Genomic DNA, 14,069 nt, shown 5'->3' on the forward strand with positions numbered 1-14,069 from the left:
TGACAATGCAGAAAACGTCGAGAAATAAAGACATTTTAATGAGCATTCGGTATTTCCCGACTGCTCGGGATCCCGAAAGGTCGGGAAATCGTTTCCCGATCCCGGTCCCGACTTTTCGGGATCCCGCAAACCCCTAGCTTTTATGAGATTCCGAACACTGAGCCAAAACTTAAAAAAGGGAGAGCTTGAGTCATTCATTAATTTATTTCAGTGATCAGAGCCCCCCCAATAATTTTGACAAGTCGGCGCCCCTGAGTGGAATCATACTGCGGCCCTGCTTCTACAGACTACAAGTTGGCCAGTCATCAGGTCGGATGTTGCCCAATGGTTGCTACTGTGTTTGCATAAGGTTTTATGATGTTTCTACTGTAGTCCAGTAGCATACAACAGGTTTTATCCGTTGTTCTAACATTCACTGAAATGTTCCATACACCGTTATTCGGAGGAATGCTTCATTTGTGTAGAATATCTCCCATCAACAAACTGGCATAGGGAAAAGTAAAGTTTATTTTCATTCCCAAGTACCGAAAAGTAGACAAAATATTTTATTTTCCCCGACGCTTTTTAGATATATTTTCAAATTCCCATTATTTTTTCATCCTTTAGATTAGTTTCCTGCCTTTTCTAGGATTTTTAAGGTTAGCGAGAATCAGTGGTGGATCCAAGAATTACACTTGGGAGAGGAGCAATTTTTCCGCTGAAGTCCATTCTAATCAACATTTACATATGTTTTGCATAAACAATACATAGAAATACTGTGGTCTGTTGCACAGGGTGAAAATGGGGATACTGGATCCGAATCCAGGATAAGAAATAATGTTTATTATTTTTTCTCTTTTTTATATATTTCTATTGTCTTGATAAACCTAACGGTATAAAGATACGAAGAAAAATGGGGAAACGAAGAAACATGGAAATTTTCTCAAAATAATGACGTTCCTGTTGAACCTGGGCAATGTGAAAGTAGACATAAATCATTAAGGTCGTTATTTATATATTTTTGATTTGAAATGTAAATTATTAGCAGAAGACGTTAATACAAAATGAGGAGCAAATAATAATTATAATAATTGACATTCGCTATTATAATATTTACAAAATATCCATAATAACCATTCAAAATGTCTACACCAATGAAATAAATGACACAGTACAGAAATACAAATAAAGTATACATTAAATATAATGTATACAAAACCCTATTCTAAATGCATTCTGGCCGTAAAAAATGTTTTGAAATCGTAAAACGCTCACTGTAAACCTATTGCAGTCGCCTATTGAAATAAACGAAGAAAACTTTAGCCTGCGATTAAGGGGTAAGGAAACGAATCTTTCTATCGACAAGAAAGCTACTGTGAGAAGGTGACAAAACACAGTCGGCTTGGCATCATCTGCAGATGCTCTGTCACGTCCACTCCCTTCCTCCTATGCGACTTTTCAAAAGAGCTTCAGCAGTTTCAGACTCCAAACAACACTAAGTTTCAATCGTCAGAAGAGGCGGCAAAAGTTTTTAATCTCCCCTCGAGGAGACACACTCGGAAAGAAGAGAAGAAGAGAGGGGGGGGATTCAAAGATCCTGGTGTTCCTTTCTCACCCCTTAAACTTCTACTCACCGATACCTTTTCCAGTTTGGACTTCATCGTGTCTCATCATACGGCGGGAGAGATATAATCCATCCAGAAATATCCTCGAAATAATTGCACGAATACGAGGGTAAGTCTGTAAGTAGGTCACAAACATTTATTTAAAAAGTACTAAATGAGATACTGACTTGAAAACCGATTTAAGTTTTCAAAATAGTCTCCACCAACATTGATTATTCCATCGCGCGTTATCAGTCCCCTAAAAACTGCTGCGTAGAAATCTTTGTCCCGGCCACAGTCGCACGTCAATATATTTATCATCCGCGAAACATTTGCCGCCACCATGCGCATTGTCCTCGGAAATTCAAACGATCACGCGTTATGCTGAAGGCTAAACCATGAGACACCTTATTGCAGTTGCCATTCTGTCTATCGTCACTCGCCCATCAGCTGGAATCATCTCTTCCACCCGTATCATCTCCACGTGCAGTCTTCGAGTCCGGTCGCCATTTTTAAACTGAGCTGCCCATACGTGCGTCTGCGACTGCTAACTATATATCATCAAGCTGGATTGTGCTGCCACCTATTGACACCTTAGAAACTACTCTACTATTTTCAGCTATCCCACATCAGTTTTGACCTGCCGGCTTCAGTGCCCAGTCAAGTGGTTAGCACAACGTGCTACGACGCCGGGCAGGGGTGCCCACAGGGGGGGAGTATGGCGCAGGTTGCACCATCGAAATTTTTGGGCGGATTTTTTCTCTTCAAATAAACTATAAAATTGAACATTTATATATTTTTCCAAAATATATGTAAAGATTTTACACATTAAATACACCATATTTAATCCATTAGATGAAGATCGAAGGTGGGGAGGAGAGATATCAAAATTTTACATACTAGGTCTTAATTGACATGTGGGTTCTGGTGCTGGGGGGTACTGAGTTAATTTTTTGGGGGGACAGTGTCAAGGGATTTCTGTAGTGGAGGAGAGAGAGTTCGAATATTAAATTTTGGAGACTGTATTTAGCAATATGGTATCTGTCGTATGTGTGACGCTTATTGCGTAAATAGTCTGTATGGTTTATAAGGCTTTTGAAATTGTCGATATGTGAGTAAAAACAGATTGTGTTTGATCTTGTATAAATGGAGTTCGTTATACAGTGTGTCTCGCTTATACCCATAATAAGAAAAAAATCACAACTTTTTTATTTACCAATATTTTTTGTCCAAACTTTGTACAAACATGGAACAACTCAGAAATATTTTTTACAAATCAAGACAACTAGCGCACTTCCACATGTGGACCGTTAGTGGCACGGCAAATGTCAAACCGGTTGTCAGCCTCAAGCCACACGTTTTGAAGCATGTGCAGGGTAATGTTGCTTACTGCAACCACAATTCTTTCACGCAAGTCTTGCAAATCTCTAACCGCTGTACAGTAAACTTTGTCCTTAACACAACCCCACAACAAAAAAATCACACACAGTGAGGTCTGGTGACCGTGGGGGCCATTCAATAAAATTCGAACCTCTTCCTATCCATTTTCCATTGAATTCTGCACAAGTGTCACAGACTTCACTTCAGACAACGTTAAAACACAAAACACCTTCTCTTGTGGCGACCACATGACGAATGGCTACTGAGAAACTGGTAATATCAGTTTTCAAGACATTCTGGATACTGCGCATGCGCAACTACCACTGAATGTGTTGCTAAAAAAAATTCTGAGTCATTCTTTAACAGAGGGGGCCACTCCGCGACTTGCACGTTATTGGCTAGAGCTTGTGACGTCACCAAGCGGACACGAACGGAAGAAAGCTATGCGTAGAATGTAGCAGATGGCCCATGAAACGCTGTGTTTTCTTGCATCTTTTGATATTATACATAAAAAAAAAAAAGGTAAAGTGTTCCCCTGTGCTTAGCACCACGCCATGAAGACGTATAGGGGGTGTGGGGGTAACGCATCAAAGCTGTTAATTTAATTTGACATAACAGATCAAATACGTGATAGAAGAATCCACTTTTTACGAAACAATGCATAGTTTATTTTTCAGACATTATTATGCGTGATATCTTGTCCCTGTAGGCTGTAGTCCACTGCCGGCTTTTCTTTCCAGCTAACCCATTGAATTTATTTTAATGTTTAATTCTAAGGAAAGTTCTTGTCCGGGCATATTCTGATATGAATTTTTACTGAATGTCCTGGAATTTCCCTTTAATATTTTTACGCTACATTTCACATTCTCTAGTTGATCGCCACGATGAGGAAAAATTTGTTTTTGTTATTTAGTGTCTTCTTCCACTTTTGGCTAATCGCGACGAAGATGATGAGTGATAATTAGTTTAAATTGATGAAGGGATACTCGCAGCAGCCACGTATCCAAGGGGGAGCTTAAGGGGCTCGAGCCCCCCGAAAGTTTGCGGTTTACAATAGATAAAATGAGGTTTTTTGTTTCTTGTGGTGGGAAATAAAATAATGTGACGATAATTTAAGGAGAGAAATAATTATCGAGTCAAGCACGTATCCAAGGCGGGAATCAGTGGGCTCCAGCACCCCCTTCAGGATTTTTTCAGTTTACGCTACATAAAATTAGGTTCATGGCTTCTTGAATAATGTGATGATAATTTGAGAGAAATAATTATCGAGGCAAGACACAGAATGTTATATAACCCTGGTATTGTTAATAGCGCGTATGCAAGGTGGGATCAAGGGGCTGGAGTCCCCCCTTAATTTTTTTCAGTTTACACTACATAAAATTAGGTTTTTGTTTTCTTGAATAGTGTGCCGATAATATAAGGAGAGAAATACTTACCAAAGCAACACGGAGAATGTTCTATAACCCTGTTGTTGATAATATTGCATTAAAACTTTTCTTGCGCTTTCGGTGTTCTCGCACCACTACGCAAAGACTTGTCAGCATTTGGAAGCTGCATACGTAGCACCACACGTAGGGCGATTCATGGTAATTTTTTAATCTCTCGAAAGCGCAAGAGGGAAAGTTCTTGAATAAGAGAAGGAGTCGAACTACTGGCAATATTAAGAGGGCGGTGGAGTTTGGCGAAGGTCGCTGTGAAAAGCGCTTAAATTTAACGTTTTTTTTTTGTTTTTTTTTGTTGTTTTTTTAATATAACATTTTTAGGACAAAAATTTGCCGGAAAACACGAAGTAGATGTAAACTTTCTTTATAAAACTTTGAGTACATGACACATTTATGCAATTTCAATTTGATAAATGTGCACAAATTGCATTAATTTTTTCCAATTTCCCATAAGAAAATACGTAAATAAGCACAGAATAGTTTTGCGATTTGCGGGTAGCACAAACGAAAATGGCCATTATGATGCATACTAACGTAATGCTCAATTCTTTTATGACCAATCTATTTTGCACAGCCAAAAATGATTGTTTAAAAACTCATATATTATCAACGGCGAAAGATATGGCGGCCAGCATGTTCTGAAATCGCAAGCGGTTCGCCACTTGGCCACTAGATGCCTCTGTTGCAAAATTGCCCCAGGTTGACGGGGAGGGCTAGTTCGCGCGGGTGTTTGAATCCTCTCCACAGCTGGGTTCCGTCCCCTCGCCGGCAAAGGTCTCTTAGCTGTCACTGGTTGAATTATTGCCTCTTTCCCAGGCAAGAAACCAAGAAAGCAGGAAGATCATCCGTTTGTGTATGTTTTGGTGTATAGTGGTTCGGATCTTACTTTAAACTGTAGGACCAGTCCCAATTAGCCTTTCTGTGCAAAAAGCGGACTTAAAACACCAATTCAATCAAGCAACACAAATATGAAATATTAAATCTAGTTGTTTTTTTTTTAATTTGGTTTATTTTACTTCACTTTTCTACCACTTTTGGCTAATTGCGAAGATGGGGTTGAGTCATGATGATGAAATTGATGAATGGACACTCACAAACATCCATACCCAGGCCGGGATTCGAACCTGGGACCCTTGGTGTCGTAGCGCGATGTGCTAACCACTCTGCCACGCATGCCGGTTATTAAATCTACATGGAAAGAGTTTCTGCAGCATGTTTGAGTTGAGTCAAACAAATTTCATAATGTGTCAGTATTATCGCGACATGTATTCAAATATGTACTAATACAGAGCTAAGGCCTACCTACTGACTGCCGGCCTCACTTCCACCTGCAGAGGCGGGAGATCATCCAACCTGTTACGAGGTGACGTGTGGTCAGCACGACGACCCCCCAGTCGTTGTTGTAAGTTTCCATGACCGGATTACGCTACTCATTCGTAGCTCTCCAATTTCCTCACAATGGTGGGTGGCCATTAGTCCCATACACAGTCCGAAACCTCAGAAGGAAAGTTGTTACGCTTCTCCTAGGAGACTCCAACCTGCGCGTTAAGTAGCCAGAGACCAAAGCATGACGTCTTAGACCGAACGGCCACGGTGTGCGACTAAATATGCACAAAGTTTTAAAAGCAAAAGTACCTTCTGCGCGTTGTAACATGCCATGAATGAATATAGGGATTATGATTCACAATCCCGGCCATTTATGAAGGTGGTGTTATCATCACGTTCCGGCCCCCAAAATACTATTTTTTTAGACCCCTGGTGAACCTCAAAGCAGTTTTCATGCAAGGACGTTGCTGAGAAACTCCCCCTCGAGACCAACCACCCAGGGAACAGAATCCTCGTCTTCAGCGTGACAGTCAGATTATTTACCGACTGAACCAACGAGGCTTTTTAAAGCACATATAAAATAAATTTTAGCCAGCAAAATAGTATTATATTTGTACGATATCTTTAAATTATAATATAATAGACGTGTATACAACATATTATATTGATAATACAAAAATTATTGATAAAATTTTCCTTGCTTTGATAAGTATGCTTTACATTGAATAGCTTCTTTGGGCATTATTTACATGACAGCTGTTCTCATTGATTGACGAGAAGATTGAAAGGATGTGCAGGGGAGAAACGTCTGTCCTGTAAGTCGCACATTATATTTTCAGCACAATTTCTCAACAAACGCACATAAAGTAAAGTAACACAGTGCAATTCTTAATTTGTGTTGGCTACTTACGAGATGTTCAAAGTATTATTTTCGCGGGCGATGTTTCAACTTCAAATCTAATAAATCTTATCCTGCTCTCAATATTCAATGAAGCAATATTTAGAAACAGAGTTCCGATTGTGTAAAGGTTTTTGAAAGTTGCATACGTGATGATACGGAAGACGAGTGTGAAAGTAAGGGGCAACCACGAATTTTTGTCTGGAGGGGGCAAGTACTGGGATAAACGTACCAATAATAAAAATAGTAATAATAATAACATTAATAATGATATTATTAATACTAGTGGTAGTAGTAGTAGTATCAAAGACGTTATTATTCTCATAAATTACGCAAAAGTTAAGTAGCTACATATAACATGTGTAACTTTCATATGTTTTACACATATGCAACATGGAGCGACATAAAATAAGAAAATACATATACAAGATGCTAACACTAAATTATGTACGTATTCAAAGTTTATTCATTACATATATACAAAACATATTATTTAAATACATCACATTACAGAAAACAATTATATTGCGAGCGAAGCGAGAAAGAAAATTTTTAGATCCAATTTTTGCAATTTAAAACAATATTGAATTAATAGGGAACAAATCATATCACATGGCGCCCAGGCATTCTCTCTTTCACAACTTTTTTTTAATTTAGATTATTTGGCGCCCATGGCCGACTTCCGCCGCCCCTTAGCTACGGCTCTGAACTTGACGAGACTGAGAAAAGCAGGCACTGCAAGTGAAGCGAGCAAGAAAAGTTTACGAAATGTATTTTTATTTGTATAAAATTTGAAATAGAAGGGGGCAATTGCTCCTCTGTGCCCCCTGCAGGTGCCTTTGGCTATCAATGTTTGCCCCTCCTAGAATTGACTTCCGTCGAAGGTTGGGGGCAATGCCCCCTGCGCACTCCCCTCCTGTGGTTGCACCACTGAGTAAGTCCGAAATTTGGAGGAACAAATTGAATCAATCCTGCTGCGGCAACTTGTTTTTTTGGGAAGCGATTATCACTTTATTCCAGGCGATTTTCTTCTATTATTATTGCACTTGGCAAGAACACAAACAGGATAATTTGTTCTCATTCTACCGGCATGCAAGAAAAGGTGTGTATAAGTAAATAATCGACCCATTTATCTCAAGCTTCCGTATACGCTAACGAAGTAAGTTCCATTCTGTCCTCTTAATGACGTCATAGCGCGCACAGAATCATGGGAAAAAATCTCGGAACCTCCGGAATGGCCTACCTAATAAAGGTACCTTGATTCTTTAAAATGAAACAACAATCACATCATTCTGACAGTTCCTTTAGAAGTTATGAATTTTTCTTTTATTATACGTATAAGCGGGACACGCTGTAGTTTGTTGAATGGTAAATTTGAAGTCAATTAAATAATGTTGAATTATGCGTGCATTTCATTTATAATCTATTTGACAGCTTGAGTGCAATCTGCTTGTGTACCAAATACACAACAGATGTATTAAATGGCGACGAAAAAAAAAATTAACGGCGTAATACAGAATTAGGTGACTTATGTCTATGATTAATTGAATTTAATCGTTGCTGAAGTCATCATGTCGTACGTACCAGGATTTGACAAATATGATAATTACTGCCGAGTGTTCAACATATCTGAGGAAAGCAAAGTTCCTCGATTCATAAGTATCTGTAATTGGCCCCAAACCTTATGAATGTTACGGTAGTTCTCTCCAATACTACCAGAGAAGAAATCGTTGAAGGAAATCTGATAGGCTCATTTCTTATTACAATCCAAGTAGTAATTTTATAGTTCAACGTCTAAAGCTAAGGAAATGAAATGTACACAATTGGATTTGGAGATGGTTGAAGATTTTACAAGAAGGCTCCGGAAGATAGGTGAAGCATGTTGATATGGTGAGTTTTTACCTATTGCATTGTTTGACACGTTCGTGAGCGGTTTAAGGTCTGACGTTATTAGGAAGAAAATAATAGCAGAAAACATCATGGAATTCCAGAAAGCTTTTGAGTTAGCTAGACAAATGGAAAACCTCGAGAGTGATATGAAGGATTATTACCGTGAAGTGAACTTACATGACACAATGACTATTAAGTGCAAGGGCAATGACAGAAGATTTCATGAAGCGAATAAGGTTTCACGTATGTATGAGAATGATTCCAAATTTAGCAATCAGCAAAGTAATCTTCATGGTCAAGGTAATAATTCAAAATCATATGAATCTAAGTCCAAAGTGCAAGGGCATTATGAAATAAATTACTGTTCGTTCTGTGGGAAGCAAGGCCATACTTATTTGAAATGTTTTAAAATGATTAAGACTGAACGTAAAAAGTCCACAAATTATGAACACAATAACAGATTTGCTGCTCATACAACTGAGGTAGAATCCGCACCGAACTCTGAAGTTAATCCAACAAACACAGCTGCCAGTCAAGATTTATTTATTGCCACTATTTTTACGCATTCTAGTGATGCACAAGTCAACGTTAATAGTAAAGTTGATAAAGAAGAAATCGTGGATCAGACATCCAGCCTTCGATCATCACAACATCTGATCAACGATTCTGAAAATGATATAGAAGTGTGTACATGGGAACTAGATTCCAACATTAACCAGCGCGTATATTTATTAGAAATTAGTGTAAATGCTCATGAAACAAAGTTTGAGATTGACACTGGATCCTATGCATCTGTAGCTAGTAAAGATTTTTATCAAACGTTTCTGCAAAATGTACAAATGTCTGAACCTAATTGTAAATTGAAAGGTGCTGGTAATAATGTGATACCTTTACTGGGAAAAATTAATGTGACTGTTGCGTGGAGAAATCAGTTTTATCGTCTAGATTTATACATAATTAACTGTCATTTAGAATATTTGCTTTTAGGAAGAAGTTAGATTCAAATTATGATCCCCAAGTTACATTGTGAGTTGATTGAAATTTGTGCAAAGGAAACTTGTTCTCCCCAGTCTGGTATTATTGCACACAATGTCACAGGAAATAATGCAATGAACTCTGATGTTCGTAATGTCATGCGTATATTAATTAAATGTGACAATTGTATAGAAACTAATGATATTCAAGGAATCATTGATATTCTAAAGGAAGACTTTCATTCTACGTTTGATGGCGATTTAAGCTTGCCTATAAAGGATTTTATAGCTGATATTCCTCTAAAACCGGAAGCAACTACAATTTTTAAGGGATTTTACAATGTGCCTTATGGAATTAAAGATAAGGTAAAATCATAATTGGATAAATTGATAGAAAATGGCATTTTTGAAAGAGTTGACACTAGTGAATGGGCCAGTCCGATGGTTGTTATTAAAAAGAAAATGGAGATTTACGCATTTGTTGCGATTTGAAAAGTTCATTGAACAAATATGTAGAAAACGCTTCTTATCCCCTACCATTGTTAGAGGATGTTCTCTAGAAAATTAGAGGAAATGCCGTATTTGTTAGTTTGGATTTGCAAAAAGCTTACTGGCAAATAGCTTTGAGTGAAAAAGCGAAAAGGTTGCTTGTAACGAACACGCCATTGGGGTTATTGCAACATACAAGATTGTCGTTTGGAGTTAAAATTTCGTCTCAAATTTCAGAGAGTAATTGAACAGATATTGCAAGGTCTGCATTATGTAATTCCATATCAAGACGATATTCTAATTTGTGGATCTGGATTGTAAGAAACTGTTAACAGATGTATTGAGATCATGGACAGGTTAGCTCAATATAACGTGAAGGTTAATTTGGAAAAGTGCAAGTTCTTTAAATCATCCATTCAATATTTAGGATATGAACTTTCTGCGGAAGGAATTAAACCGTGCCAGTGCAAGATTGAAGCATTGCTTAATTGTCCACGTCCGCGTGAAGTGAAGGAATTGAAATCGTTTTTGGGAGGCATTAATTTTTTTCGAAGGTGCATTCCAAATATTGCTATATTGATTCCAGCCTTGTACAATTTATTAAAGAAGAAAGTGCATTGGAATTGGAGTGATGACTGTGAAAGTCAGTACGAAAAGGTTAAAGAAGTACTGCAGTCATCCGAAACTTTAACTCCGTTTGATACAGTAACCATATGTGACGCTTCGAGCTATGGACTAGGAACTCAATTATGCCATAGAATTAATGGTGAATACTACTCTTTCGCAACATGAAATGGCTTATCCTCATCATGAAAAGAAAGCTCTTTCAATTATATTTGCCGTGAAGAGATTTAGAAAATATATTTATGGAAAGAAATTTCAAATATGGACTGATTCACTACCCGCCAAACAACTACTTCAATATAGAAAGGCTATCCCCATTATGGCTTCATCCAGAATTCAACGTCGGTGTTTGTTCTTTTCTAATTATGAATATGAAATTGTGTGCAAGAAGAATGTTGAATTAGCGGATTTGTTGTCGAGGTTGCCATTGCATGGGGAAAAGTTGATATCGACGGGATTCAGTTTGTAAATACAATCAAGCTCACGGATCGCCTGAAAGATGTCTTCCAAACTTTGCAAGAACATGATGTGATGTTGAAAAAGGTCAAAAGGTACGTTATGGAAGGTTGGTCAAATTCTAAAATTAAGGATCCAAATATAGATTCAAATGAATTCGAAGCGCCGAGAAGAAGAAATGAACTACAATGTGAAGAAGATATATTGCTGTGGAGTGCTAGAGTTATTGTACCTAATTCAATATGACAGCAAGTTTTAGAGAAAGCTCATGAGAATCACGATGGCATAGTTAAAATGAAGTTGCTATCGCGTGAAAGATATTGGTGGCCTGGTATAGACAAATGTATTGAAGATCACGTAAAATCATGCAACGTTTGTAATGCTGTAAAACCCGACACCAAAAAGAAAGAATACAATGATTGGATGGAATTAACTAAGCCGTGGGAGAGAGCACACATGGATTTCTTTATTTTCAAGGAAACGTGTTGTTTCTCGTTGTTGACGCAGTTACTAAATGACCAGAATGTGAAGTTTTATCTTCTACATCATTCAGAGATGTAAAAGGATTTATGTCGAGACTAAGTTCAAGGTATAATCAGCCATACACCTTAGTTACGGACAATGGTCCTCCCTTCCAATCTGCAGAATTCAAGAAATATTGTGAAGATCAAGGGATTGCTTTGATGCATTCACCGGTTTATCATCAGGCTAGTAATGGACAAGCTGAGACACGTACAAATTATTAAAAGTGCTCTGAGATGTAAATTATACGAAACTAGAATAGATGACAAGCATTTTGATTTAAATAATGCTTTGCTAGATGTGCTACATAATATACGAATGGCTCCAAACACCGTTAATTTGAAATCTCCTGCTGAAATGAGGTATGCATTTGAGCCGAGACCGAAAGATGATGTAGATCGGTTGCAGGATATTCCTGATAAAAACAAACGCGAGGGTACCAGAGGAGGTGTCGAAGTTTGGGTGAAACTTGCCAACCGAGATTCCAGTGGTGCATTCTATGTTCAAGGTAAAGTTATCCGGAGAGCAGGGACATATACTTGGTATATTAAAGTTGGTAAAGATGTTAAGTTAGTGCATGGAAACCAGATAAAATGGAGGAATGTGAGAGAAAATTATAGAGAAAATCATCATGATAGTGATGAAACAGGCGATAAGAATTATGCGCATCTTCAGAAGTCCACGAAGGAAGATATTTAGACGATACTGATATGTTTAAGGCTTACGAGAGAGGAGATAATCATGAAGTGGTTGAAGAAGCTGCAAGAGGGAACATAGATTTAGATAGACGTGAAGCAGCAGAGTCAAGAGTGTTAAGGAGAAGTCAGAGGCAAAGAAAACCACCTGACAGATTGCATTTGAGTGATTACGGTAAAAGAAGTAAAAAATAAAACCAAAATTTTGCGGACGCAGGGGAATGTCGTATGTGTGACGCTTATTGCGTAAATAGTCTGTATGGTTTATAAGACCTTCGAAATTGTCGATATGTGGGTAAAAACAGATTGTGTTTTGTCTTGTATAAATGGAGTTCGTTATAGTTTGTTGAATCGTAAATTTGAGGTCAATTAAATAATGTTGAATTATGCGTGCATATAATTTATAATCTATTCGACACCTTGAGTGCGATCTGCGTGTGTACCAAATACACAACAGTATTCGTACGTTTTCGGCCCCGAACGTGCTAAAGGAGAAGCTGGAAAAGACTAAGAAAGTATTGTCATCCTATTAAATTAACATTCTTGAAAGACTGCAAAGAAATGGATGTAAAAATGTTCTTGCTCGCTTCGCTCGCAATGCTGTTTCCTAGGATGCATGCGTGTCTGGCGCTTTAATGAGGTGAATGTGAATTTTTTATACTATAGTTGCATTACGAGACAAGCGATATTCTCGATTATGATGAACGATTTTTGAGGTTGTCTTCAGTGATGGGGCCCCTGTTTAGGGAGGATAGGCAGATCAAGTAGTGTTCAGTAAAGCAAAGACAAAAGTTACTTTCGTAGACACGCTGTCGTAATTAAATACTTTGTGCGGATTACCATATGGTTTAAGAGCGTGAATGATATGATTTGGGGGGCGCATGACGATTTTGGGGGGACGCATGACATGATTTTGAGGGGATGCGCCATTGGCCTTGGAGGGGATGGGCACCCCTGACGCCAATGCTCCCGGGTTCGAATCCTGATCTTGGCATGAATGTTTGTGAATGTCCATTCATCAATTTCATCACTCATCCTAACTTTAAACTAAGTTACGTTTTCAAATAATCAACCTAAACTAAGTTATTGCAACTTCTTCTCAATTAGACAACTGTAACTTTTTCAATGAAGTAACTGCAGCCCACTTTTTCAACTAAAAGTTGTAGCTTGGTTACTTTCTCAACAAGTTGGCAGTAACTGTGATTCGATTTCCTTTCCAAGTAAATTACTGCATGTCAGTTACGTTGTAAAAGAAACTTTCCGAGATTGAGTTCTTCCAGTTCTCACCTTACCATCATCCCACTGGTAGCCATGTACAGGAAAAAAACAGCTAACCATGAGATATAACCATTGCCTTTGTAACAATTTATACCCAACGTAAAAAGCAAGCTTTGTGGGAAAATTCGCGTCAGCTATGCATCAACTTTCATTACGACTGCCGGAAGGTCCAGTGTTTTGGCCAACCATTAACGTCAGCAAATATTTGATATGACGGCTCGCCTCCAGGTTAACGCACAATACCCATCTCCCTGTGACGTCCAACCAACCGTCTTTCCGGGCCTCACCAAAGGCAATTGCCGTAAATTGATTGCCTCCAAATGGAATCTGATAGATTCAAATCTCCCGATATTATGGATTAGGCTGATGCTTCCAGGGGTAACGTCTGGAAGGGAATTCCATCCGATCTCCAAAGCCTCAAGCCGAATGTGGGAGCGGTTATGGAAAGATGGTATGCAAAGCAGCCGCTAGAGGAGCTGCCATCGTCGGTTTTTCCCGCCGATAAGGATACT

Source organism: Lepisma saccharinum, chromosome 25 (genome assembly GCF_977018435.1).
Source record: "Lepisma saccharinum chromosome 25, izLepSacc3.1, whole genome shotgun sequence".
Lineage (NCBI taxonomy): Eukaryota > Metazoa > Arthropoda > Insecta > Zygentoma > Lepismatidae > Lepisma > Lepisma saccharinum.